This window comes from Scyliorhinus torazame, chromosome 3 (genome assembly GCF_047496885.1).
Source record: "Scyliorhinus torazame isolate Kashiwa2021f chromosome 3, sScyTor2.1, whole genome shotgun sequence".
NCBI lineage: Eukaryota > Metazoa > Chordata > Chondrichthyes > Carcharhiniformes > Scyliorhinidae > Scyliorhinus > Scyliorhinus torazame.
In genome coordinates, this window is record NC_092709.1 from 121,078,235 (window position 1) to 121,105,476 (window position 27,242).

General features: G+C 46.8%; 1 protein-coding gene across 8 annotated transcripts in view; it reads left to right on the forward strand.

Annotated features, from left to right (window-relative positions):
• The window catches only part of ugt8 (UDP glycosyltransferase 8), a 347,377-nt gene that overhangs the window by 62,125 nt on the left and 258,010 nt on the right, over positions 1-27,242 (forward strand). The window contains exon 1 of one of the 8 annotated variants that reach the window (XM_072496164.1): positions 216-314. The exons of the other annotated variants lie outside the window; for them this stretch is intronic. The gene's annotated coding sequence lies outside the window, so the exon portion shown is untranslated. Of the gene's footprint in view, positions 1-215; positions 315-27,242 lie in introns of those variants that run through there. 8 annotated transcript variants of the gene reach the window in all.

Below are 27,242 nucleotides of genomic sequence, written 5' to 3' on the forward strand. Positions count from 1 at the left end.
CCCAATCTTGCACTCTAAGGGCCCTTCTTCACTCTGGCTTCTCTCTTCCTTTTTATATATTTAAAGAAGCTCTTGCTGTCAATGTCATATTATTGCTAGTTTACCTGTAGAGTTCATTTTCTCCCTCTTATTTGGTCTTGGTTTGGTTTTTAAAGCTTCTCAGTCCTCTGGTTTACCAGTACCTTTTGTCTTATGTTTTTTTCAGTTTAATCATAGAATCCCTACAGTGCAGAAGGAGGCTATTTGGCCCATCGAGTCTGCATGGACCCTATCCCCGTAACCACACCTGTATAGACTGACAGGAAGGCTAAAAGGTAGGATAGCTGACGAGCAATGGCAGTTGTTTAAGGAGATGCTCAATTCCTCACAACTTAAGTATATCCCAGTGAGGAAGACAGATGGGTTAAAGAAAATCTCTGGCTAAACAAGGAGGTCAAGGATATTATAAAGACAAAAACTAAGTTATATCATATTGCAAAGTCCAGTGCCAGACTGGAAGATTGAGAAACTTCAAACATGCATAAAGGGATACTAAAAAGTAATTTAAAAAAAGTAAAGACAAATTACAAAATAAATCGAGCACAGAATATCAAAAAGGGAAGCAAAAGCTTCGACAGGTACTTAAGGGAAAAGTAGCTAAGGTGAATGTTGGCCCCTTGGAAGATGAAACTGGTGAGTTAATACTGGGGAACACAGAAATGACAAAGATGCTAAATCAATACTTGCGTCAGTTTTCACGGTGGAGGACACTATAGGAACGGGCAATTCAGAGGTAATGGGAAGGGTGGAACTTGGAACAATCAGCATCAATAGGGAAACAGTGCTCAACAGACTCTTGAGATTGAGGGCAGGCAAGTCCTCAGGGCTTGATGGCCTACATCCTAGGATGTTAAAGGAAGCGGCAGCAGAGATAGTGGGTCCATTGGTTATGATATTCAAAAATTCCATGGACACGGGAACGGCTCCAGTGGCTTGCAAAAATGCTAATGTAACGCCCTTATTCAAAAAGGAAGGAGGCAGAATGTGGGAAATTACAGACCAGTTAGTTTAACATCTGTTGTTGGGAAATTGTTAGAATCATTTATCAAGGATGTAACATCAGGACATTTGGAAAGCAAAAGCACTATCCATCAGAGTCAGTATGGTTTTATAAAGACAAATCATGTTTGATAAATTTGTTTGAGTTCTTCAAAGATGTGACAAGCAAAGTGGATAATGGGGGGCCTGTAGATGTAGTATATCTGGACTTCCAGAAGGTGTTTGATAAGGTTCCACACACAGGTTATAGAATCATTGAATCATAGAATTTACAGTGCAGAAGGAGGCCATTAAGCCCATCTTCAGAAATTGAGATCACATAGGATTAGGGATAATTTATTATCTTGGATAGTAGACTGGCTGACAGACAGGGGACAGAGTCGGGATAAATGTGTCTTTTTCTGGATGGCAAGATGTAACTAGTAGGGTGCCACAGGGTTCGGTCCTTGTGCCCCAACTATTGAACAACCTATGTTACAAGGATAGAAGGATCTATAGCCAAATTTAAATATGACACAAAAATAGGTGGTACAGTGGATACAGGTGGTACGTTGCAATGAGGAAATAAGAACCTTACAAATGGATATAGATAGGTTAGGAAAGTGGGCCAAAATGGGGCAGATGGAGCTCAACGTGGATAAGTGTGAGGTTTTGGACGAAAAAATGGGAAGGCAACTTATTATCTAAATGGGGAGAGACTTTGGGGTGCTCCAATGCAGAGGAATCTGTGTGTCCTCGTGCATGAGTCACTGAAAATGAGCATGCAGGTGCAGCAGATAATAAGGAAAGCAAATGGAATGTTGGCACTTATAGCAAATGGAATTGAGTATAAAGGTAAGAAAGTGTTGTTGCAATTATACAAGGTATTGGTGAGACCGCACCTGGAGTATTGTGCACGGTTTTGGTCCCCTTATTTGAAGACACATGTAGTGGCATTGGAGGCAGTTCAGAGGAAGTTTACGAGACTGATTCCAGAGATGAGGGGTTTGTCGAGATTGAACAGTTTAGGACTATACTCTAGAGTTTAGAAGAATGGGAGGAGTTCTAATTGAGGAATAAAGATGCTAAAAGATATGGATAAAGTAGACGTGAAGCTGATGCTTCCTCTTGTGGGGCATTCCAAAATGAGAGACCATAATCTTAGAATAAGAAATATCAAATTTAAAACAGATTTGAGGAAAAACTACTTCTCCCAAAGGATGGTGAATTTGTGGAATTCGCTACCCCAGAGTGCGGTGGATGCAGGGACAGTGAGCAAATTTAAGGAGTTCAACAGATTTTTAGTTGGTAATGGGTTGAAGGGTTATGGAAAACGGGCAGGATGGTGGAGTTGAGGTCAGGATGGGCTCAGCCATGATCACATTGAGATTGTTCGGCTCAGGAGGCTAAATTGCCTACTCCCACTCCTAGGTCATGTGTTTTAGGGAGGAGATGCTCTGGCTGATTTTGCAGTCCAGCTCTTGGTTTGTAACATTGTGGGTAGCAGATGCGGAACATATCAGCCATGATAGAATGGCGGAGCAGATCCGATGGGCCGGATGGCCTAAATCTGCTCCTATATCTTATGAACACCTAGGAGCAATTTAGCATAGCCAATTCTCATAACCGGCACATCTTTGGACTGTGGGAAGAAACCAGAGCACCCGTGGGAAACCCACACAGACATGGGAAGATGCTAGTTGGTATGTCTGTAACTAGGGTTCGCAATTTCAAGATGATCAGCAAGAGAGCTAGGAGTGAGATGAGGAGAAACCTCTTTACTCTGAGTTGCTGGGGTTTGGAATATGCTGGGAGGGTGGGAGAGTGGAGAAGGTGGATTCCACAGGTTTCAAAAGAGAGCTGGATATAGATTTGAAAGTGATAAATTTAGAGAGCTACGGAGATGAGGGTGGGGAATGGGGTTAGCTAGATTGCTCTTTTGGGAGCCGGTAGAGACATGATGGGCCAAATGGTGGCCTCGGTGCTGTAAATACCAAACTAACAAGCAGATAAATGTGCAAACTCCACACAATCACCAGAGGTTGGAATCGGACCCGGGTCCTTAGTGCTGTGAGGCAGCAGTGCTAACCACTGTCTCACCATACTGCACTGGATAGTATACAAGGATATTACTAACCTTAACTTGATTGGTTAACTGTGGTTGATTTATCCCCTTCCTAGAATCCTTTTTCCTCACTGGAATTTATCTTTGTTATAAGTCATGAATTATTTTCATAAATGTTTGCCATGCTGATCAACCTACTTTTCTGCTAAATTCCTTTCCCATCCACTCCAGTCAACTCTGCACTCCATTCATTTGTAATTACCCTCATTACGTTTAGTTCAATTGTTTCTGGCCTACGTTTCTCACACTCAAACTGAAAGCTAAATTCTACCATGTTATGGTCACTGTTTATAGGGGATATAATATACTGAAATTGTTTTGTTAAACCTGTTCCAGATGCAAAAAATCCTGATCCCAAGTTGGATCCACAATATATTCCAGGAAATTAGCCTGAATACACTCTTATGAATTCTTTCTCACAGCTACCTCTGCCAATTTGACTTTCCAAATCCACATGAAGATTGAACTCGCCCACGATTAGTGTACTGCCTTTTTTGCATGCCCTCATATCCTGATTTATTCTCCATCCTACAGAATAAGTACTGTTAGGAGTGTTAGACTATTCCCACCAGTGTTGTCTTCCCATCCTGATTTCTTGCCTCCACCAATATGGGTTCTACATCTTCCTAACCAAGATCTTCCTATCAAGCTATTGTACTTATTCTATCTTGTACTAACAAAGCTACCCCACCACCCTTTCCTTCCTGCCTGTCCTTACGAATGTTTGCATACTCCTTTATTTAGTTCCCAATTTTGTAATGGCTATAAGATCACACCCACAAATCTCAATTTGTGCCGAATACTACGTGCACTTAAGAGCCATTAACTTGGCCTTTTTACCATTTTTTCTCCCTTTGACTCGCTTTTTAAAATATGTTTGTTCACTGTTCCTTCCTGTCACACTCTGGGTGATGCTTCCATATCCTTCTGCTTTGTAAGCCTACATATCACCTCCAGAACCAGCCCCCACCTCATCCTAAAACTTGCTAATTGTGAAATTCTTGATTTAATTTTGTATTTTGTTTGACATAAGTTGAAGTGGCATTATTCTGTGATCTGAAAGCTTGTCAGCCAAGTTTTATACACCATTTGATATGTTTGCAGAATTGTTCTTTGCTGTGCTTGCAGTGCATTATTTCTGAATATAATGCCACTGAACTCTGGATAGTGTTGTAATTCTGATTGCTTGATAGTCCTTAATAATCTCTGTGGCAATTAGGCAGTGAAAAGGCAAATTTTGAGTAAAAGATGGAAGCTTATTACACAGTGGCCTTTGATCAGAAATTCCTTGTTCCTTTGTTCCCCCTCCTACATAATTTTTCATCCACCTCTGTCATTTTTAAAATAGCTGCAGACACCTACTTTAAATACTTTCACAAACTTTATAATTTGGATCTCTGTTTGGAATGAAATACTTCATACAATTTGGATGGCTTTATTTCTGGAGTCAGACGTAGACCAAGTCCAGAATTCACAGATCAAACTCTGAACATTTTAATATTCAGCGGATGCAAGCATACTTGATTGCAATTATTTCCATTAATGTACCAAAGATGAGTGCTTGAAAGTTATTGTCGCAGAAGTACTCAGGCAAAAAATTTAAAGGGGGGCTTCAAAGGGAGCCTTGCACACCAAAGTCAACTTTTGTAAAGCGGACTTGCCTGTAAAACTGATGAACAAAGTAACTGGGATCTTTGAGAAACAAGTGGTGAGGGAAAGAGGGGTTCCTTTTCATGGGACACTGGCATCAGTTTTGGGACAGGGGGGACCTATACCGTTGGGATGGTCTCCACCTGAACTGAGCTGGGACCAGTGTTCTGGTGAAAAGAGTAAATAGGGTGGTCAATAGGACTTTAAACTAGAGATTAGGGGGGAAGGGAAAGTCAGGGAACCAAGAGGTGAAGTAATCAGTGGGAAGCGTAGCTGCTTAGAAATACAAAAAAGCACGAAAAGACAGAACTCAGGAGAGGTTACGATAGTCCCCATCCCACAAAATGTGACATAGTGTATGGAAAGGCTCAGTAAACCAAGGTCCACCACACTAAGAAAACAAAAAGGGACGGTCAATAGAGAATTAAAGGTGCTATATTTAAATGTGCGCAGTGTACGGAACAAGGTAGATGAGCTTGTGGCCCAGATTGTGACTGGCAGGTATGATGTGGTAGGCATCACAGAGACGTGGTTGCAGGGGGTTCAGGACTGGCATTTAAACATCCAGGGATTCACAACCTATCGAAAAGACAGAGAGGTGGGCAGAGGGGGCAGGGTTGCCTTGTTAATTAGGAATGAAATTAAATCAATAGCACTAAACGACATAGGGTCAGATGATGTGGAGTCTGTGTGGGTAGAGTAGAGGAACCATAGATAGATAGAATTTACAGTACAGAAGGAGGCCATTCGGCCCATCGAGTCTGCACCGGCTCTTGGAAAGAGCACCCTACCCTATCCCCATAACCCATTAACCCCACCCAACACGAAGGGCAATTTTGGACATTAAGGGCAATTTTAGCATGGCCAATCCACAAAGGCAAAAAAACCATAATGGGAGTTATGTACAGGCCTCCTAACAGTTGTCAGGACCAGGGGCACAAAATGCACCACAAAATAGAAAGTGCATGTCAGAAAGGCAAGGTCACAGTGATCATGGGGGACTTCAATATGCAGGTGGACTGGGTAAATAATGCTGCCAGTGGACCCGAGGAAAGGGAATTCATTGAATGTTTACAGGAGGGCTTTTTGGAACAGCTTGTGATGGAGCCCACGAGGGAACAGGCCATTCTGGAGTGTTATGTAATGAGCCAGACTTGATTAAAGATCTTAAAGTAAGGGAACACTTAGGAGGCAGTGATCATATGGTAGAATTCGATCTGCAATTTGAAAGAAAGAAGGTAGAATCAGATGTAAAGGTGTTACAGTTAAATAAAGGTAACTACAGGGGCATGAGGGAGGAACTGAGGAAAATCGACTGGGAGCAGAGCTAGTGGGAAAGACAGTAGAACAGCAATGGCCGGAGTTTCTGGGAGTAATTGAGGACACAGTACAGAGGTTCATCCCAAAGAAAAGAAAGGTTATCAGAGGGGGGATTAGGCAGCCATGGCTGACAAAGGAAGTTAGGGAATGCATCAAAGCAAAAGAGAAAGCCTATAATGTGGCAAAGAGTAGTGGGAAGTCAGAAGATTGGGAAGGCTACAATAACAAACAGAGGATAACAAAGAGAGAAATAAGGAAAGAGAGGATCAAATGTGAAGGTAGGCTAGCCAGTAACATTAGGAATGATAGTAAAAGTTTATTTAAATACATTAAAAACAAACGGGAGGCAAAAGTAGACATTGGGCCGCTCCAAAATGATGCTGGTAATCTAGTGATGGGAGACGAGGAAATAGCTGAGGAACTAAATAAGTACTTTGCGTCAGTCTTCACAGTAGAAGACATGAGTAATATCCCAACAATTCAGGGGGCAGTGTTGAATATGGTAGCCATCACAAAGGAGAAAGTGCTAGAGAAACTAAGAGGTCTAAAAATTGATAAATCCGGGCCCAGATGGGCTACATCCTAGAGTTCTAAAGGAGATAGCTGAAGAAATAGTGGAGGTGTTAGTTATGATCTTTCAAAAGTCACTGGAGTCCGGGAAAGTCCCAGAGGATTGGAAAATCGCTGTTGTAACCCCCCTGTTCAAGAAGGGAACAAGGAAAAAGATGGAAAATTATAGGCCAATTAGCCTAACCTCGGTTGTTGGCAAGATTCTAGAATCCATTGTTAAGGATGAGATTTCTAAATTCTTGGAAGTGCAGGGTCGGATTAGGACAAGTCAGCATGGATTTAGTAAGGGGAGGTCGTGCCTGACAAACCTGTTAGAGTTCTTTGAAGAGATAACAAATGGGTTAGACCAAGGAGAGCCAATGGATGTTATCTATCTTGGCTTCCAAAAGGCCTTTGATAAGGTGCCTCACGGAAGACTGCTGAGTAAAATAAGGGCCCATGGTATTCGAGGCAAGGTACTAACATGGATTGACGATTGGCTGTCAGGCAGAAGGCAGAGAGTTGGGATAAAAGGTTCCTTTTCGGAATGGCAACCGGTGACGAGTGGTGTCCCGCAGGGTTCCGTGTTGGGGCCACAGCTGTTCTCTTTATATATTAACGATCTAGATGACGGGGCTGGGGGCATTCTGGCTAAGTTTGCCGATGATACAAAGATAGGTGGAGGGGCAGGTAGTATGGAGGAGGTGGGGAGGTTGCAGAAAGATTTAGACAGTTTAGGAGAGTGGTCCAAGAAATGGCTGATGAAATTCAACGTGGGCAAGTGCGAGGTCTTGCACTTTGGAAAAAAGAATAGAGGCATGGACTATTTTCTAAACGGTGACAAAATTCATAATGCTGAAGTACAAAGGGACTTGGGAGTCCTAGTCCAGGATTCTCTAAAGGTAAACTTGCAGGTTGAGTCCGTAATTAAGAAAGCAAATGCAATGTTGTCATTTGTCTCAAGAGGCTTGGAATATAAAAGCAGGGATGTACTTCTGAAGCTTTATAAAGCATTAGTTAGGCCCCATTTAGAATACTGTCAGCAATTTTGGGCCCCACACCTCAGGAAGGACATTCCAGCGGAGATTCACACGGATGATCCCAGGAATGGTCAGCCTAACATACGATGAACGTCTGAGGATCCTGGGATTATATTCATTGGAGTTTAGGAGGTTGAGGGGAGATCTAATAGAAACTTACAAGATAATGAATGGCTTAGATCGAGTGGACGTAGGGAAGTTGTTTCCATTAGCAGGGGAGACTAGGACCCGGGGGCACAGCCTTAGAATAAAAGTGAGTCACTTTAGAACAGGGATGAGGAGAAATTTCTTCAGCCAGCCAGTGATGGGTCTGTGACAATTTAGCATGGCCAATCCACCTAAACTGCACACCCTGGACCGTGGGAGGAAATCTGAGCACCAGGGGGAAAACGACGCAGACACGGGGAGAACGCGCAGACTCCGCACAGACAGCGACCCAAGCCGGGAATCGAACCTGGGACCCCAGAGCCACGAAGTAACTGTGAAACAACTGCGCTTGTATCAGGCTGAGCCTGGTGCAAGACATGGACGTGTTGACCCTGTTTAACGCATCCGCCCAGAGACCTGCCTCTGTGTCTCCCCCTAACTCATCCTCCCATTTGTGCTTTAGCTCCTTTGTCTGCATTTCCTCTGACTCCATGAGTTCTTTATAGATATCTTAAGACCTTCCCTTCTCCCACCCATGTTCTCGAAATTACCTTATCTTGTATCCCCGTGGCGGTAGGAGAGGAAAGGTTGGAACCTGCCTTCTCAAAAAGTCCCGAATCTGCATATACCTAAACCCATTCCCTCCCGTCAACCCAAACTTCTCCTCTAACCCCCTCAAACCGGGGAAGCTCCCATCTATAAACAAATCTCCCTGCCATCCCCGAAACCCTCCATCCATCCAGTCTCCCTGGGCAAACCGATGGTTACTACAGATTGGAGCCCAAACCGATGCTGCCTCCGCTCTCACATGTTTCCTCCACTGCCCCCAGACTCTCAGGGCCGGCATTACCACCGGGCTTGTGGAGTACCGGGCCGGCGAGAACGGCAGAGGTGCCGTGATCAATGTCCGAAAACGCGTGTCCTTACAAGATTCTGCCTCTACTCGCTCCCACACCGACCCTTACCCAACTACCCACTTCCTAAGCATATTTCCCCCCCCCTCCCCCCCAGGCCATGCTCCAGCATCACCATCTTCACTCGTTGGAATTTACCCGCCCAAACAAAACTGGAGGTCACCTTTTTTTACCCGCTCGAAAAAGGCCTTTGGGATAAAGATGGGGAGGCACTGAAAAACAAACAAGAATTTTGGGAGGACCGTAATTTTCACTGTCTGTATCCTCCCCGCCAGTGATAATGGGAGCATATCCCACCTTTGGAAGTCCTCTATCATTTGTTCCACTAACCGGGTCAAGTTTAGTTTATGTAACAGCACCCAGTCTTGTGCCACCTGGATCCCTAAATAACGGCAGCTGCCTCCCACCACTCTGAACGGCAGCTCTCCCAGTCTCCTCTCCTGCCGCCTTGCCTGTATCGCAAACATTCCGCTTTTCCCCATGTTCAATTTGTACCCCGAAAAAAGGCCAAATTTCCCTAAAATCCTCATGATCATGATTCCATCTTAATGATGGAAAGGGATAAGTATACACCGCAGGGCAAGAGTTATAGCTGGGGGAAGGGCAATTATGATGCCATTAGACGTGACTTGGGGGGGATAAGGTGGAGAAGTAGGCTGCAAGTGTTGGGCACACTGGATAAGTGGGGCTTGTTCAAGGATCAGCTACTGCGTGTTCTTGATAAGTATGTACCGGTCAGACAGGGAGGAAGGCGTCGAGCGAGGGAACCGTGGTTTACCAAGGAAGTGGAATCTCTTGTTAAGAGGAAGAAGGAGGCCTATGTGAAGATGAAGTGTGAAGTTTCGGTTGGGGCGATGGATAGTTACAAGGTAGCGAGGAAGGATCTAAAGAGAGAGCTAAGACGAGCAAGGAGGGGACATGAGAAGTATTTGGCAGGAAGGATCAAGGAAAACCCAAAAGCTTTCTATAGGTATGTCAGGAATAAGCGAATGACTAGGGAAAGAGTAGGACCAGTCAAGGACAGGGATGGGAAATTGTGTGTGGAGTCTGAAGAGATAGGCGAGATACTAAATGAATATTTTTCGTCAGTATTCACTCAGGAAAAAGATAATGTTGTGGAGGAGAATGCTGAGCCCCAGGCTAATAGAATAGATGGCATTGAGGTACGTAGGGAAGAGGTGTTGGCAATTCTGGACAGGCTGAAAATAGATAAGTCCCCGGGACCTGATGGGATTTATCCTAGGATTCTATGGGAGGCCAGGGAAGAGATTGCTGGACCTTTGGCTTTGATTTTTATGTCATCATTGGCTACAGGAATAGTGCCAGAGGACTGGAGGATAGCAAATGTGGTCCCTTTGTTCAAAAAGGGGAGCAGAGACAACCCCGGCAACTATAGACCGGTGAGCCTCACGTCTGTAGTGGGTAAAGTCTTGGAGGGGATTATAAGGGACAAGATTTATAATCATCTAGATAGGAATAATATGATCAGGGATAGTCAGCATGGCTTTGTGAAGGGTAGGTCATGCCTCACAAACCTTATTGAGTTCTTTGAGAAGGTGACTGAACAGGTAGACGAGGGTAGAGCAGTTGATGTGGTGTATATGGATTTCAGCAAAGCGTTTGATAAGGTTCCCCACGGTAGGCTATTGCAAAAAATACGGAGGCTGGGGATTGAGGGTGATTTAGAGATGTGGATCAGAAATTGGCTAGCTGAAAGAAGACAGAGGGTGGTGGTTGATGGGAAATGTTCAGAATGGAGTACAGTCACAAGTGGAGTACCACAAGGATCTGTTCTGGGGCCGTTGCTGTTTGTCATTTTTATCAATGACCTAGAGGAAGGCGCAGAAGGGTGGGTGAGTAAATTTGCAGACGATACTAAAGTCGGTGGTGTTGTCGATAGTGTGGAAGGATGTAGCAGGTTACAGAGGGATATAGATAAGCTGCAGAGCTGGGCTGAGAGGTGGCAAATGGAGTTTAATGTAGGGAAGTGTGAGGTGATTCACTTTGGAAGGAATAACAGGAATGCGGAATATTTGGCTAATGGTAAAGTTCTTGAAAGTGTGGCTGAGCAGAGGGATCTAGGTGTCCATGTACATAGATCCCTGAAAGTTGCCACCCAGGTTGATAGGGTTGTGAAGAAGGCCTATGGAGTGTTGGCCTTTATTGGTAGAGGGATTGAGTTCCGGAGTCGGGAGGTAATGTTGCAGCTGTACAGAACTCTGGTCCGGCCGCATTTGGAGTATTGCGTACAGTTCTGGTCACCGCATTATAGGAAGGACGTGGAGGCTTTGGAGCGGGTGCAGAGGAGATTTACCAGGATGTTGCCTGGTATGGAGGGAAAATCTTATGAGGAAAGGCTGACGGACTTGAGGTTGTTTTCGTTGGAGAGAAGAAGGTTAAGAGGAGACTTAATAGAGGCATACAAAATGATCAGGGGGTTGGATAGGGTGGACAGTGAGAGCCTTCTCCCGCGGATGGATATGGCTGGCACGAGGGGACATAACTTTAAACTGAGGGGTAATAGATATAGGACAGAGGTCAGAGGTAGGTTCTTTACGCAAAGAGTAGTGAGGCCGTGGAATGCCCTACCTGCTACAGTAGTGAACTCGCCAACATTGAGGGCATTTAAAAGTTTATTGGATAAACATATGGATGACAATGGCATAGTGTAGGTTAGATGGCTTTTGTTTCGGTGCAACATCGTGGGCCGAAGGGCCTGTACTGCGCTGTATTGTTCTATGTTCTATGTTCTATCTCTCCCATCCCCTCTAACAGGTCGGGCACATACAGGAGCAGGGAGACCCTGTGTTCTACCCCACCTCGGACCAGTGCCTGGAAGCTCTGAACGCCATAGCCAATGGCCCAATGGCCTGAGCGAATAGCAATGGAGAGAGGGGGCATCCCTGCCTAGTCCCCCGCTGCAGTCTAAAATAGCCCGACGTCAGCCAGTTCGTTCGAACATTTGCCTCTGGTGCCTAGTACAGCAGCCTGACCCAGTCGATGAAACCCCGACCAAACCCGAACCGCCCCAACACCTCCCACAGATAGCTCCATTACACCCGGTCAAAGGCCTTCTCTGTGTCCATTGTGACCACTACCTCCACCTCCTTTCCCTCTGGGGGCATCATGATTACATTCAAGAACCTTCTAACGTTCGCCGTTAGCTGCCTGCTCTTAACGAACCCCGTCTGGTCTTCCCCCAATCATCCCCGGGACAGTCTTCTATCCTTGAGGACAAGATTTTAGCTAACAGTTTGGCATCAACATTCAACAGAGAGATCGGCCTGTTGGACCCGCATAGCTCAGGTTCCTTCTCCCGCTTCAGGATCAGCGAGATCGAGGCCTGTGATATTGTCGGGGGAAGAACACCACGCTCCCTTCCCTTGTTAAACGTCCTCACCAACAGTGGGCCTAGCATCTCAGAGAACCTTTTATAAAATTCCACTGCGTAACCATTTGGTCCCGTGGCCTTGCCAGACTGAATGGCCTCCAGTCCATCTGCTATTTCTTCAATCCCTATCGGGGCACCCAGCCCTTCTACCAACCCTTCGCCCATATTTGGGAACCCCAACCCTCCCAGAAATTGCCTCATTCCTTCCACTCCAGCTGGGGGTTCCGACTCGTATAGCGTGCTGTAAACAGGTTCAAACCTTTCCTATTAGAAAGCTGTCTGTTGAATCCCGCTCTTCTCTTGGCTAGGTCCGCACCCAGATCTTGGTAGATGCGCTGAATGTTATTCTCCCACTGATAGCTACGTGTCTGCTTGGCCCAACGCAAATTTGTCCCTTATCCTGGAATCTGTGTATCTGTACCACCATCTCCCTCGGTGGCTCATTCGCCCGCGGCAACTTCGTGGGCATTCTGTGCGCTCTGTCCACTTCCAGGTGTCTAGAAAACGACCCCCCGCCCATTAACCCCTCGAGCATATTCGCCACTGTTGCTAACTTTTGGTTGGTTCAATTGGCTCTGTTTTATAACCTTTGCTCTCGAGTCGCCAGGTATCTTTATGATACCGCCACGAGGTTCAAGTTCAAGTAATGATCAATAACTCAACACACCAGTTAGTAAGATTCAAATCAAAGCACATTTATTATACACAGTAAATCGCTACTCATGCATAAATTCTACTTCTAAGCTACTTCTAAAACTAACAGGCCTATACTTAGCTTCGGATTGGCCCACCAGGTCAGGGGAACAAATGGCCTTTCGTTCGGATTCTGAAACTGCGGGATTCAAAGCCGGTATGGACTGGTAGCGAGGAGTGCCTATCTCGTAGCGAGCGTCGACTTGAGACTTACTTCAGTGATGCGGCAGCTTGGACAGTCCACTCTCGAGGGTTGGTTCGCATTGCTGAGTGACCCTGTCAAGAAGAACGATTTGAACTTGGGGGCTTAACTTTATAGTCCCCAGGGGCTTCCCGCCTTTCGGGGCGGGCCCTGTACCTGGTTCTAGGTGATTGGACTTCGTTCCAATCACTTGGTTTGATTTCTCCAATATTGGAGGGGTTCCCTGATCGATGGGCGGTCTTGAGGTGTCCGTTAACCTCTTTTGTGTTGGCTCCTGCTGGCTTTCTTTGTCCCAAATGTTGCGATTGTTCCCGGGGATCGCTCATCAGCATGTAGATGGCTGCTACATAATTATGCAGATGGCTGTTTGTATCGATGCTGTCTGGGCTTTTGCAGAGTTTAATACACAGTAACTTGCACCTGCTAGTTTCTGCCTGTGTTGGCTGAATTTCCCTTCAGCCTTTGCTGTTCTCCATTTTACATCGGGAGTTGGCCAACCCAGGTGGCTACACCACATAAGCCCATACGTCCGTTCCCTCACATCCCTCAGGGAGACCAACAATCCTCAAGTTCTGCCGGCGGGACCTATTCTCTAGGTCCTCCACCTTGTCTTGCAGCCTTTTCTGGTGCTCTTTCATCAGCCCCACCTGAGCCTCCAGTGCAGTTAGGTGTTCCTCGTGCTCAGCCACCATTTCCTCCACCTGGTGGACCGCCTGATCTTGATCTTGGGCCTCCAGTCTCTGCTCCACCTGAGTGATCGACTCCTTGATTGGGTCCAGGCATTCCTTTTGTTGCTTGGCAAAGCCCTCCCGAATAAACTCCACCAGTTGGTCCGGTGTCCACTCGGCCACCGAGCCAGTACTCTGCAGATCCGCCATGCTTTCCTTTGCTGCAGAATCTACACGTGCCTGCTTGGTTCGGTTCTTCCTTCCCTTACGGCCACTTCTGTACCGTGTCTCCATTTACTGGGTGGGATTCCTCCTCCTCAGTCTCATCCACCACCGACCCCTCAAACAAATTCCGAAAAAATCAGGGGGAAAAAGGTCCCAAAAGTCCGTCACGAGCGGGACCTACTCCCTCATGGCCGCCACCGGAAGTCCTCGTCATGGACAGTGTTGAAGGGACATGGATGTTAGAGGGGGATCCACGCTTAAAATCTTATTTTCCAATTTCTGTCGCTCCTCTCTAGTTTCCAATCCACATGTGCCTTAATTGCCATATTTTCTCCCCTGATCACCACTTTTAGTGCCTCCCACAGAATCGAGGGTGAGACCTCTCCATTGTAAATATTCATAATGTATTCCTGTATGGCGCTCAATACTCCCACAGAACTCTCCAATCTGACAGCAACCCAACATATAACCCGCCAACCCCTGCGGCGTTCTTGATCCACTTCCAGCATAAGGTCCACCCATTATGGGGCATGATCTAAAATCACTATCACCGAATATTGGGCTGCCCTAACTCCAGCCAGTCGGGTTCTACTTGTAAAGAAGTAATCAATCCACAAATACACTTTGTGTTCCGTGAAGAAAAACAAGAACTCCCTCTCCCTGGGTGTGCGAATTTCCATGGATCTGCCCCTCCCATCTCTTCCATGAACATGGATACCCTTGCCATCCTGACTGGGGCAAGCGATCTCCGCCCAGATCGATCTGTCTTCGGGTCCAGCACACAATTCATATAACTCCAGCCATAATTAATTGGTCCAGGTGCGGGACAGTCAATACTAACGGTTTCATGAATGACACATCATCGCAGTTTAGAGCATACAGGTTCACCAGTACCATTGATTTTCCCCACCAAAACTCCACCACTATCACATATCTCCTCCCCCTCTCTTCTCCCCCCCCCCAACCCCACAAGATCTGCCGCCGCCCTCTCCATGTGGAACCAAACCCACTTGTTCATAAGGGTCACCCCTCCCACCAACCTGGGTCCTGCTGTCGAAGCCAGTGTGGAATACCTGGCTAACCCAGGTCTTCCAAAGCCGAACCTCGCCCATTTAACTGCCCCCCCCCCCCCCCCCCTTCCCGTCTCCAGACGTATGTTCCTGGTGAACAGCTGTGTTGGGGGCTTTGCACTCATCTGCAACTTCGAGTCCGCCATCGCCACCTCGCTAGGTCGAATGCTTTTCAACAATATCCTGGGCCACCGAAGATGATGACTTGCCCCACCCTGGAGGTGAAGCAAAAAAAAGGTCTGATGACTGCTAGCCCCTTCTCTTTTCTCTTTCCCCCCGCCCCATAAGGTCAGCATAGAACTTGCCGCATCTATTAACACCGTTCCTTTCCAACCAACCATGCTCGACCCATTGAGTTTTGTCAAATTTCCCAACAAGCCACAGCCCAACCCTCCGCACACCAGCGCTAGCAAGGTGATCCCCCCCCCCCCAGCCCAGGTCTGATCTCTAAACATCACATAACCCAAGGCCTGCGATCCCCCACCCATGCCCCACGTCTTACTCCCCCAGTATACCTAATTGCCTGTAGCAAAAATACCAAGCAAAGAATTCCTCCATCTACAACAAGCAAACAGCATGGCCACAAAGAGCATGACAAACATAACCCACAATATTGCACGATATCACAATTGCCACCAATCGGTTTATGCAAAAAGAGGAAAAAACTACAAACATAACCCATAACCTAACAGTATTTACAGTTGCCGCAGCCCCACTTGTACAAACAAGGAAAATAAACCAAAAAACGTCCAAACAGCCCAGACGCCCTCAAACCAATCACAGTCCTCGTTCCTTGACGAAGGCATAGGCTTGCTCTGGAGAGTCAAAATAGTGATCCCTCGAGCCCAATGTGACCTTCAGCCTTGCCGGAACTGCACACCCTTTTTAAAAAATATATATATTTATTGAGGCATTTATATTATAAATGTTAACAGAATAAGCAGCTACACACCAAACAAACAACAAAACCAAGTCAATATGGCTTACATAAACAACCACCCAACCACAATTCCCCACCAATCTCCCCCCACCTTACCCAACATGCCTTCCCTTTAAACCCCCCTCCTTCCCACCTCACTGCTGACAGCTTAATTTTTCCCAAAGAAGTCGATAAATGGCTACCACCTCCAGGCAAATCCTAGCATCGATCCCCTTGGGGCAAATTTGACCTTAAGCCTGAGAAGATCCATGCTAGCAAGATCCGTCTCCGGGCTACCAGGGAGGCAAAGGCCAAGACATTGGCCTCTCTTGTCCCCTGGACTCCTGGGTCTTTTGACATGCCAAAAACTGCCACCTCTGGACTCTGAACCACCCTTACCTTCAGCACCTCCAACATGACATTAGCCAGAATCCCCTAAGCTTTGGACAAGCCCAAAACATATGGACATGATTCGCCGGCCCACCCGCTCACCACCCACACCTATCCTCCACCCCTTCAAAGAACCTGTGCATCTGGGCCACAGTCGTATGTGCCCTGTGGACCACCTTAAATTGTATCAGGCTAAGCCTGGCACATGACGAGGACTTGTTGACTCGCCTCGGGGCATCTTCCCATAACAGAGCCTCCAACTCCCAACCCAACTCTTACTCCCATTTCTGCTTCACCTCCCCTATTGGGGCTCCTTCCCAGTCTATAAGCCCTTTATAAATTTCTGATACTTTCCTCTTCCTCCACTCCCGCTTTCTACACTACCCTATCCGGGACGGTAGGTGTGGGAAAGTCGATACCTGCCTCTGCACAAAGTCTCTCACCTGCAAGTAGTGAAATCCATTCCCACCGGGCAGGTCAAACTCCTCCTCCAGCTTTTCCAAACACAGAAATCCCCCATCTATAAAACAAATCCCCAAACCGCTCAGTGCTCCCACGGAGCAAACTGATGGTTGCCACATCAATGCCACACTGATGCCGTCTCCAGCCCCATGTGCTGCCACCACTATCGGGCGAGTGGAGTACCTGGTTGGCGGCAACGGCACAGGCACTGTTAGCAGTGCCCCTAAAATCCTATCCTTACATGAGGCTGCCTCCATCCGCTCCCACACTGACCCCTCCCCCACCACCCATTTCCTGACCATCGCTCTCTTCGCCACCCAGTAGTAATCTATAAAGTTTGGGAGAGCCAGCCCCCCCCCCCGACCCTGCTCCATCCTCCTTCTTTGGTGGTCATCTTCCAGGATTCTATAGACTCTGAACTGTCCCTGCAGATTGGAGGGTAGCTCACGTCACTCCGATATGCAAAAAGGGAAGTAGAGAGAAAGCAGGGAATTATAGACCAGTAAGCCTAACATGGTAGGGGCAGCACGGTAGCATAGTGGATAGCACAATTGCTTCACAGCTCCAGGGTCCCAGGTTCGATTCCGGCTTGGGTCACTGTCTGTGCGGAGTCTGCACGTCCTCCCCGTGTGTGCGTGGGTTTCCTCCGGGTGCTCCGGTTTCCTCCCACAGTCCAAAGATGTGCAGGTTAGGTGGATTGGCCATGTTAAATTGTCCTTCGTGTCCAAAATTGTCCTTAGTGTTGGATGGGGTTACTGGGTTATGGGGATAGGCTGGAGGTGTGGGCTTGGGTAGGGTGCTCTTTCCAAGAGCCGGTGCAGACTCGATGGGCCGAATGGCCTCCTTCTGCACTGTAAATTCTATGAAATCTATGAAACATCGGTAGTGGGGAAAATGCTTGAATCCATTATCAAGGACATTTAAAAAGCAGTGGCAGGATCAGTCTGAGTCAGCATGGATTTATGAAGGGAAAATCATGCTTGACAAATCTGTTAATTCTTTGAAGAGGTAACCAGTACAGTCGACAAGGGGGAGCCAGTCGATGTTGTCTATTTGGACTTTCAGAAGGCTTTTGACAAAGTCCCACATAAGAGATTATTGTGCAAGATTAAAGCGCATGGGATTGGGGGAAATGTATTGAGGTGGATAGAAATCTTGTTGGCAGAGAGGAAACAAAGAGTAGGGATTAATGGGCCCTTTTCAAATTGGCAGGTAGTAACCAGTGGGGTACCGCAGGGATCGGTGCTGGGACCCCAGCTATTCACAATATATGTTAATGATTTGGATGAGGGAACAAAATGTAACATCTCAAAGTTTGCAGATGATACCAAATTAGGTGGGAGGGTGAATTGTGACGAGGATGCAGTGGTCCTCCAGCAAGATCTGGACAAGTTGGGCGAGTCGGCAAACCAATGGCAGATGCAGTATAATTTGGATAAGTGTGAAGTTATTCATTTTGGAAGTAAAAACAGGAAGCAGATGAACCTGAATGGTTGTAAATTGGGAGAGGGGAGTGTGCAGCACGATCTGGGTGTCCTTGTGCACCTTTCGCTGAAGGTAAGCATGCAGGTGCAGCAGGCGGTAAAGAAGGCTAATGGTATGTTGGCCTTCATTGCAAAAGTTTCGAATATAGAAGCAGGGATATGTTGCTTCAATTATACAGGGCCTTGGTGAAGGATTTCTACAATTCGGTTACCAGCAGCACTTTGCGATTACTGGAACTGAGTAGAATTTTAAGTTAAAACTTCTCGGGTGCCAATAGGAATTGTTTTATTTGTCTTCTATTGATTACAATTTGAAAGTCATTTAAAAGGCAATTCGTAGACAATTTGAAGCTTTCAAAGAATCACAGACATTATCTTCTTGTTTGGGCAAACAGCTCAACAATAACTTTTAAAAGTCAAAGTCTGAAAATGAAATATGAGAAAGAGAGAGAGCTAATCTTCAGCTTCAAACCAACAAAGCAAAAGCTAACAAACTACCCACAAAAACCTACCCTACCAATCTACCTAAACCTAATCTACAACAAAAACCACAAACTAAAAACTCAAAATGGCGGGCCGAAACTTCTTCAGTTATACCCTTTCATATCTGTCTTAAGTCATCTAATCACACCCCAATATAATCCTAATTGATTTGGGTTAGACTCAAATACATTTGATTTGACGGCAAGCCGTCCATCTTCAATATGTAATATTACTTCAAATTGTTGCGTATCTACATACTTGTGTATGTTAAAGAATGCAATATGGTGCTTTATCAAAGCCAAAATATGCTGGCTTGGCTATTGCAAATGACTTGCAAAATATAAATCAAAGTCTGTTTCAATTTATCAAAGTGAATTATGCTGCTTCTATGAAATTGTTATGTTTTGAGAAAGTTGGAATCAAATATATATTTGATTCGATGCCTTATAAACTGTCCACTTTAAAACTACAGCAATAATCTAAAATGTTTCAGCTTTATAAGTTATGGAATGTGGTTCAGGCTATTATAACAATGGAGCCTTCATGTTGTAAATTAGTTTATTTTCAGTCCGGATGAAATGATCAATCGAACACCAAGTTACTTCAACGTATGTTTATTCACAGCCGGGACTTGAGCACTGTACATCAGAGTGTCTACAGATGCAAGTCGAAGTTAATACAGCAGACAATTACTTATATAATAAAATGACAATGTTTCCTTCCCAGGGACAGCCCCTTTAGAGGAGGCCTGAGAAATACAGCATTCTGTGGCTCTCAGCTAAAATATAGTTATCTGTAGAATTAGAAATGATTCCCAAGGCCGTGTTTTGTTACTGCAACTGTCTTAACGCAAAAACATAAGAGATAACATAAATTCCATTAGACCAAAAGTTCTCTTTGACATTTCATTTTCCCATCAAGCTTGATTCTAGATCCAGACTAAAACTCTGTTTGACATTCTATAGCTTGAGCCATATTCTCATGTTACTGGACTCTTGTCACCTCGATGCCATGGAATTCAGCCCTTGTCCTTGAAGAAATGATATTAAAAGTGTTTGTTCTATCAGTGTTACTTTAAAGATATGTAAAATGAATTTGCAGAATGTGTCTCTTCAATCCTTAATTTCAAACTGGGGCTTAATATTTATGCTTAAACAGCTGTCTTTTGCCGATATTAGTTGCATTAGAAATACCTGGCTTCTAAACTAGATGAGGCCACACTTGGAGTATTGTATGCAGTTTTGGTCTCCTTCTCTGAGGAAGGATGTTCTTGCTCTTGAGGGAGTGCAGCAAAGATTTACCAGACTGATTCCAGGGATGGTGGGACTGTCATATGAGGAGAGATTGATTAGGTTGGGATTGTTCCCGCTGGAGTTCAGAAGAATGAGGGGGATCTGAGAGACTGATAAAATTTTAATGGGACTAGACAGGGTAGATGTAGGGGAGATGTTACCAATGATGGGTGTGTCCAGAACAAAGGGTCACAGTCTGAGGATTCAGGGTAAACCATTTCAGACAGAGATAAGGAGAGCTTTCTTCACAGAGTGGTGGTGAGCCTGTGGAATTCATCATAGTTGATGCTAAAACTTTGAATATATCCAGTTGGCGGCTGGATAGAGCACTTGGGAAGATTTGGATAAAAGGCTTTGGGGAGAAAGCAGGATTAGACTATTGAGTTGGATGATCCTCCATGATAATGATGAATGGCAGAGCAGGCTCGAAGGGCCAAAGGTCCTGCTCCTATCTTCTATGTATCTATAGACCCACGTTGTTTTGCCTGCCCACACAAACCCTGAGGTCACCGCATTCACTTTCCTGAAAAACATCGTGGGAATGAAGATTGAGAGGCTCTGAAACATGAACAAGAACCTGGGGAGGACTGTCATCTTCACCGTCTGAACCCTCCCCGGCAATGACAATGGGAGCGCATCCCACCTTCTAAAGTCCCCCATATCTATCTGCTCCACCAACCATGCCAGTTTTAACTTATGCAGCTGCTCCCAACCCCGCCCCACCTGAATGCCCAAATATCGGAAAGTCCCCCCCCCCCCCCCCCCCCACCACCACCACCACCTTGAACGGTCTCTCCTCCTGATCCCTTGCCTGGATCAGAAAATCCTCACTATTCCCCATGTTCAGTTTATACCCCCCAAAATGGCCAAATTCCTCTAAGATCCCCATACTCTCCGCAATACCACCCAAATGTGCAGTAACACATCATCTGCGGAAAGCGAGACGCTGTGCTCCACCCCTCCCCCGTACTATACCCTGCCAGCCCTCGTCCCCCCAGTGCAGCCTGAAATAGTCCAAGCTCACCCGGTTCGTCCACAGTCTTGCCACCATTGCCTGATACTGCAGCCGGACCCAATCCATGAAACCCTGCCCAAACCTAAACCACCCCAGGACCTACCACAAATAATCCCACTCCACACTTCTCCGCATCCATGGCGACCACTGTCATGATATGCAGACAAGCATATAATGAGATACAGACGGGCAGCTAATGAAAACAGAGAACAGGACATAACCAGTCAGCAGGCAGAACACTGGGGGGGTGGTTTCCCACTATAAAAGGCACGAGGCACTCACACTCCGCCTCTTTCCACTGGTGACATCTACAGTGTGAGTCAGGGTGTACATATCATATAACTCCTACAGCACGTGGCTAAGAGCTAGTCTGGTTCAGTCAGACCGAGAAATCACACTAGGTTAGCAGAGAGTCGAACTCACATAGAACTGTGCTAACTGTGTGATAGGTTCAATAATACAAATTGAACTAACTTCAAGGCCTGGATTATCTCTCCGGTAAAGCTGCATCCAGTTGCAGGCCGTGTTATCTTAGTGTGCTTAATACGACAACCACCACCTCCACCCCTCATCCCTTGGGGGGCATCATTATCATGTTTAGCAACCTCCTGATATTAGCCGCCAGAGCCTCCACTTCACAAATTCCGTCTGGTCCTCCCCATCACCCCTGGCACACAGTCCTCTATTCTTGAGGCCAAGATCTTGGCCAATAACTTGGCATCCACATTTAACAGTGAGATCAGCCTTTATGACTCACACTGCTCCGGATCCTTATCCTGCTTCAAAATCAAAGAGACCGAGGCTTGCGTCAGCGTCGGAGGGGAGCACCCCCTGCTCCCTTGCTTCATTAAACGCCCTCAGGAACAAGGCACCACCACCACTGCATACCTGTCTGGGCTCAGGGCCTTGTCCGACTGCATTGTCTCCAGCCCCTCCCCCACTTCCACCAGCCCAGTAGGGGCACCCAGCTTGTCCACCAGATCCTCATCCACGCTCAGGAACTCCAACCCCTCCAAAAACTGCCTCAACCCCTTCACCCTGTCCTGGGGTTCCGACTCGTACAGCCTGCTGTAAAAATCCCGAAAAGGGGGTAGCACGGTGGCTCACTGGGTTAACCCTGCTGCCTCATGGCACCGAGGTCCCAGGTTCGATCCCGGCTCTGGGTCACTGTCTGTGTGGAGTTTGCACATTCTCCCTGTGCTTGCATGGGATTTGTCCCCACAACCCAAAGATGTGCAGGGTAGGTGACAAGGCCATGCTAAATTGCCCCTTAATTGGGAAAAATGAATTGGGTACTCTAACTTAAAAAAGAAAAAATCCCTAAGCATCCCTTCACCCCCACTGGGCACAAAACCGGGTTTCCCACCCCCCTGTCCTTCACTTAGCTGATCTCCTTCGCTGCCTCCTGATTTTGATTCCTCAACTTGTGTGCCAGAATCCTGCTCGCTTTCTCACCATATTCATAAACCGCCCCTTTCACCCTCCTGAGCTGCCCAACCGCCTTCCCCGTGGATAACAACCTGAACTCCATCTGCAGGTTCTGCCGCTCCGTCAACAACCCTCCCCGCATCCGGTTACCTCCTGTCCACCTGCAGAACCTCCTCCACTAGCCCTTCCATCTCCACCCGCTCTGTCTTCTCCTGTGTGCCCGTATCGAAATAAACTCTCCTCTCACCACTGCCTTCAGTGCTTCCCCCAACGTGGCCGCCGAGACCTCCCCTGTGTCATTTAGCTCCACATCACCCCAAATGGTCTCACTCACCCGCTCACGCACCCTCAACTGACAAAAGCCCTACATCTAGCCTCCATTGCAGGTGCTGGCCCCCACCCTTATTCACCCCGCAAGTCCACCCAATGCGGAGCATGATCCAACATCACTATCGCTGAATATTCCATGTCGACCATCCTCGCCAACAGCGTCCTTAGACAAAAAAGTCAATTCGGGAGTACACCCTATGCACATGCGAGAAGAATGAAAATTCCTTTGCCCTCAGCCTCCCAAATCTCCATGGATATACCCCCCCATGTGCTTCATAAACCCCCTCCGCTCTTTTGCTACCGCCGACACCCTCCCCAACCTCAAACTCAACTGATCCAACCTTGTGTCTAACACCGATGCGAATCCAGATCGGGGATCTTCCCCAACATCTGCCTCATGAACTCCACATTGTTTCAGTTCGGAGCATAAATATTCACGAGCACCACTGGCAACCCCTCCAAATTTCCCACTCACCATTAAGTATCTCCCCCCAGAGTCAGCCACTACACTATTGTTCTTTGTTCTTTGTCCCCACTTCGAACGCCACCCGTTTATTAATCAAAATTGCCGCCCCCCTCGTTTTAGAATCTAATCCCGAATGGAATACCTGCCCTACCCACCCTTTCCTCAACCTAATCTGATCCACCACCTTCAGATGTGTCTCCTGTAACAGAGCTACAGAGCATTTCGACTTTTTAAATGTGCGAACACATGGACCCTCTTGACTGGCCCATTCCATCCTCGCACCTTCTGTGATCAGCCAGGTGCCCCCCCCCCCCCCCCTCGGCGATCAACCATAGAACATAGAATGATACAGCGCAGTACAGGCCCTTCGGCCCACGATGTTGCACCGACATGGGAAGTCAAAAAACAAAAACCATCTAACCTACACTATGCCGTTATCATCCATATGCTTATCCAATAAACTTTTAAATGCCCTCAATGTTGGCGAGTTCACTACTGTTGCAGGTAGGGCATTCCACGGCCTCACCACTCTTTGTGTAAAGAACCTACCTCTGACCTCTGTCCTGTATCTATTACCCCTCAGTTTAAGGCTATGTCCCCTCGTGCTAGCCATTTCCATCCGCGGGAGAAGGCTCTCACTGTCCACCCTATCTAACCCCCTGATCATTTTGTATGCCTCTATTAAGTCTCCTCTTAACCTTCTTCTCTCCAACGAAAACAACCTCAAGTCCATCAGCCTTTCCTCATAAGATTTTCCCTCCATACCAGGCAACATCCTGGTAAATCTCCTCTGCACCCGTTCCAAAGCTTCCACGTCCTTCCTATAATGAGGAAACCAGAACTGTACGCAATACTCCAAATGCGGCCGTACCAGAGTTTTGTACAGCTGCAACATGACCTCCTCACTCCGGAACTCAATGCCTCGACCAATAAAGGCCAAAACTCCATAGGCCTTCTTCACAACCCTATCAACCTGGGTGGCAACTTTCAGGGATCTATGTACATGGACACCGAGATCCCTCTGCTCATCCACACTTCCAAGGATTTTACCATTAGCCAAATATTCCGCATTCCTGTTATTCCTTCCAAAGTGAATCACCTCACACTTCTCTGCATTAAACTCCATTTGCCACCTCTCAGCCCAGCTCTGCAGCTTATCTATGTCCCTCTGTAACCTGCAACATCCTTCCTCACTGTCGACAACACCACCGACTTTAGTGTCGTCTGCAAATTTACTCACCTACCCTTCTGCGCCCTCCTCTAGGTCATTTATAAAAATGACAAACAGCAACGGCCCCAGAACAGATCCTTGTGGTACGCCACTTGTAACTGAATTCCATTCAGAACATTTCCCATCAACCACCACCCTCTGTCTTCTTTCAGCTAGCCAATTTCTGATCCACATCTCTAAATCACCCTCAACCCCCAGCCTCCGTATTTTCTGCAATAGCCTACCGTGGGGAACCTTATCAAACGTTTACTGAAATCCATATACACCACATCAACTGCTCTACCCTCGTCTACCTGTTCAGTCACCTTCTCAAAGAACTCAATAAGGTTTGTGAGGCATGACCTACCCTTCACAAAGCCATGCTGACTATCCCTGATCATATTATTCCTATCTCGATGATTATAAATCTTGTCTCTTATAATCCCCTCCAAGACAACAGACGTGAGGCTCACCGGTCTATAGTTGCCGGGGTTGTCTCTGCTCCCCTTCTTGAACAAAGGGACCACATTTGCTATCCTCCAGTCCTCTGGCACTATTCCTGTAGCCAATGATGACATAAAAATCAAAGCCAAAGGCTCAGCAATCTCTTCCCTGGCTTTCCAGAGAATCCTAGGATAAATCCCATCAGGCCCCGGGGACTTATCTATTTTCAGCCTGTCCAGAATTGCCAACACCTCTTCCCTACGTACCTCAATGCCATCTATTCTAATAGCCTGGGTCTCAGCATTCTCCTCCACAACAATCTCTTTTTCCTGAGTGAATACTGACGAAAAATATTCATTTAGTATCTCGCCTATCTCTTTAGACTCCACACACAACTTCCCATCCCTGTCCTTGACTGGCCCTACTCTTACCCTAGTCATTCTTTTATTCCTGACATACCTATAGAAAGCTTTTGGGTTTTCCTTGATCCTACCTGCCAAATACTTCTCATGTCCCCTCCTTGCTCGTCTTAGCTCTCTCTTTAGATCCTTCCTCGCTACCTTGTAACTATCAAGCGCCCCAACTGAAATTTCACACCTCATCTTCACATAGGCCTCCCTCTTCCTCTTAACAAGAGATTCCACTTCTTTGGTAAACCACGGTTCCCTCGCTCGACGCCTTCCTCCCTGCCTGACCGGTACTTACTTATCAAGAAGACGCAGTAGCTGTTCCTTGAACAAACTCCACATATCCAGTGTGCCCAACACTTGCAGCCTACTTCTCCAACCTACCCCCCCCCCCCCAAGTCATGTCTAATGGCATCATAATTGCCCTTCCCCCAGCTATAACTCTTGCCCTGCGGGGTATACTTATCCCTTTCCATCATTAACGTAAACGTCACCGAATTGTGGTCACTGTCCCCAAAGTGCTCACCTACCTCCAAATCTAACACCTGGCCTGGTTCATTACCCAAAACCAAATCCAACGTGGCCTCGCCTCTTGTTGGCCTGTCAACATATTGTGTCAGGAAACCCTCCTGCACACATTGTACAAAAAACGACCCATCTAATGTACTCGAACTATATCTTTTCCAGTCAATAGCCCTTCCAGCCCATGTTCCGCACCGCCCTTGAGCGCCCACCGCCATCGACCCTCCTCGTACCATATTTTAGAAACCCCTCCCCTATCAGCAGTTTCCCCCCCCCCCCCCCCCCATAAAGTAACATCCCCAACTCCCATCAACACACTTGTCAACCGCCCCACCCCCCCCTCCCCACACACACACACACCGCTTCTGTGAATTAGCCCATTCACCTGGCCTGGTAGCCCCGCCCCTGGTGCTTAGCATCCTACCCTCCATTGATTTATCTCTCTTTCCCCTTCCCCCAAACATTATCCCGGTGCAAACTTAACAACACCCACCAAACACAAAGAAAACAACAACCCACCATCCCCCTTCAAGAACAAACACAGAGCGATGATCCCAAACACAGTACAAAAATAACCCAAATAAACCCAAAGGAACAGAAAGTGTCCTCCATCTCCTGCCAGTTCATTGTCCCTGACAAATTCCATCGCCTCCTCGGGCACAGTACAGCTCCCGATCCTTATAGGTCACTCACAGATGCGCCAGGTGCAGCATGCCAGATGATCCCTACAGTTAATTGGAAAGGGAGGGGGACGATGTATTTTGTGCCATTGAACTATGGATGACATTGGGTAGTCCATGCATCCATGATCAGTTCAATGTGTAGACTGGAAGATGAGAACCAAGAAAACCCTATCATTGTTCTGGGAGGTAGTGTGGGAAATGGGATGAATAAATTTGAGAACATTGGAGGGGAATCTTTGGCTGAGGAAATGGAAAGATTTCAAATGCACTAGTGTAGAGGGTGGTTTCATCATCTACCACCCATTTGCACACACTTTCTTTGTGCAGATTGTCTCTGTGCATCCTTTCCTCTGCTCCCATTCCTTACACTGTCTTTTCCGTTCATAGATATATCATAGAACAGTACAGCACAGTACAAGGCCCTCTGGCCCACGATGTTGTGCCGCCCATTTATCCTAATCGAAGATCAACCTAATCTACACCCCTTTAATTTACTGCTGTCCATGTGCCTGTCGAAGAGTTGCTTCAATGTTCCTAATGACTGACTCCACCACCTCTGCTGGCAGGGCATTCCATGCACCCACCACTCTCTTGTATAAAGAACCTACCTCTGACATCTCCCCTATACCTTCCTCCAATCACCTTAAAATTATGTCGTCCCCCCCGTCCCCCCCCCCCCCCCCCCCCGTGATCGCC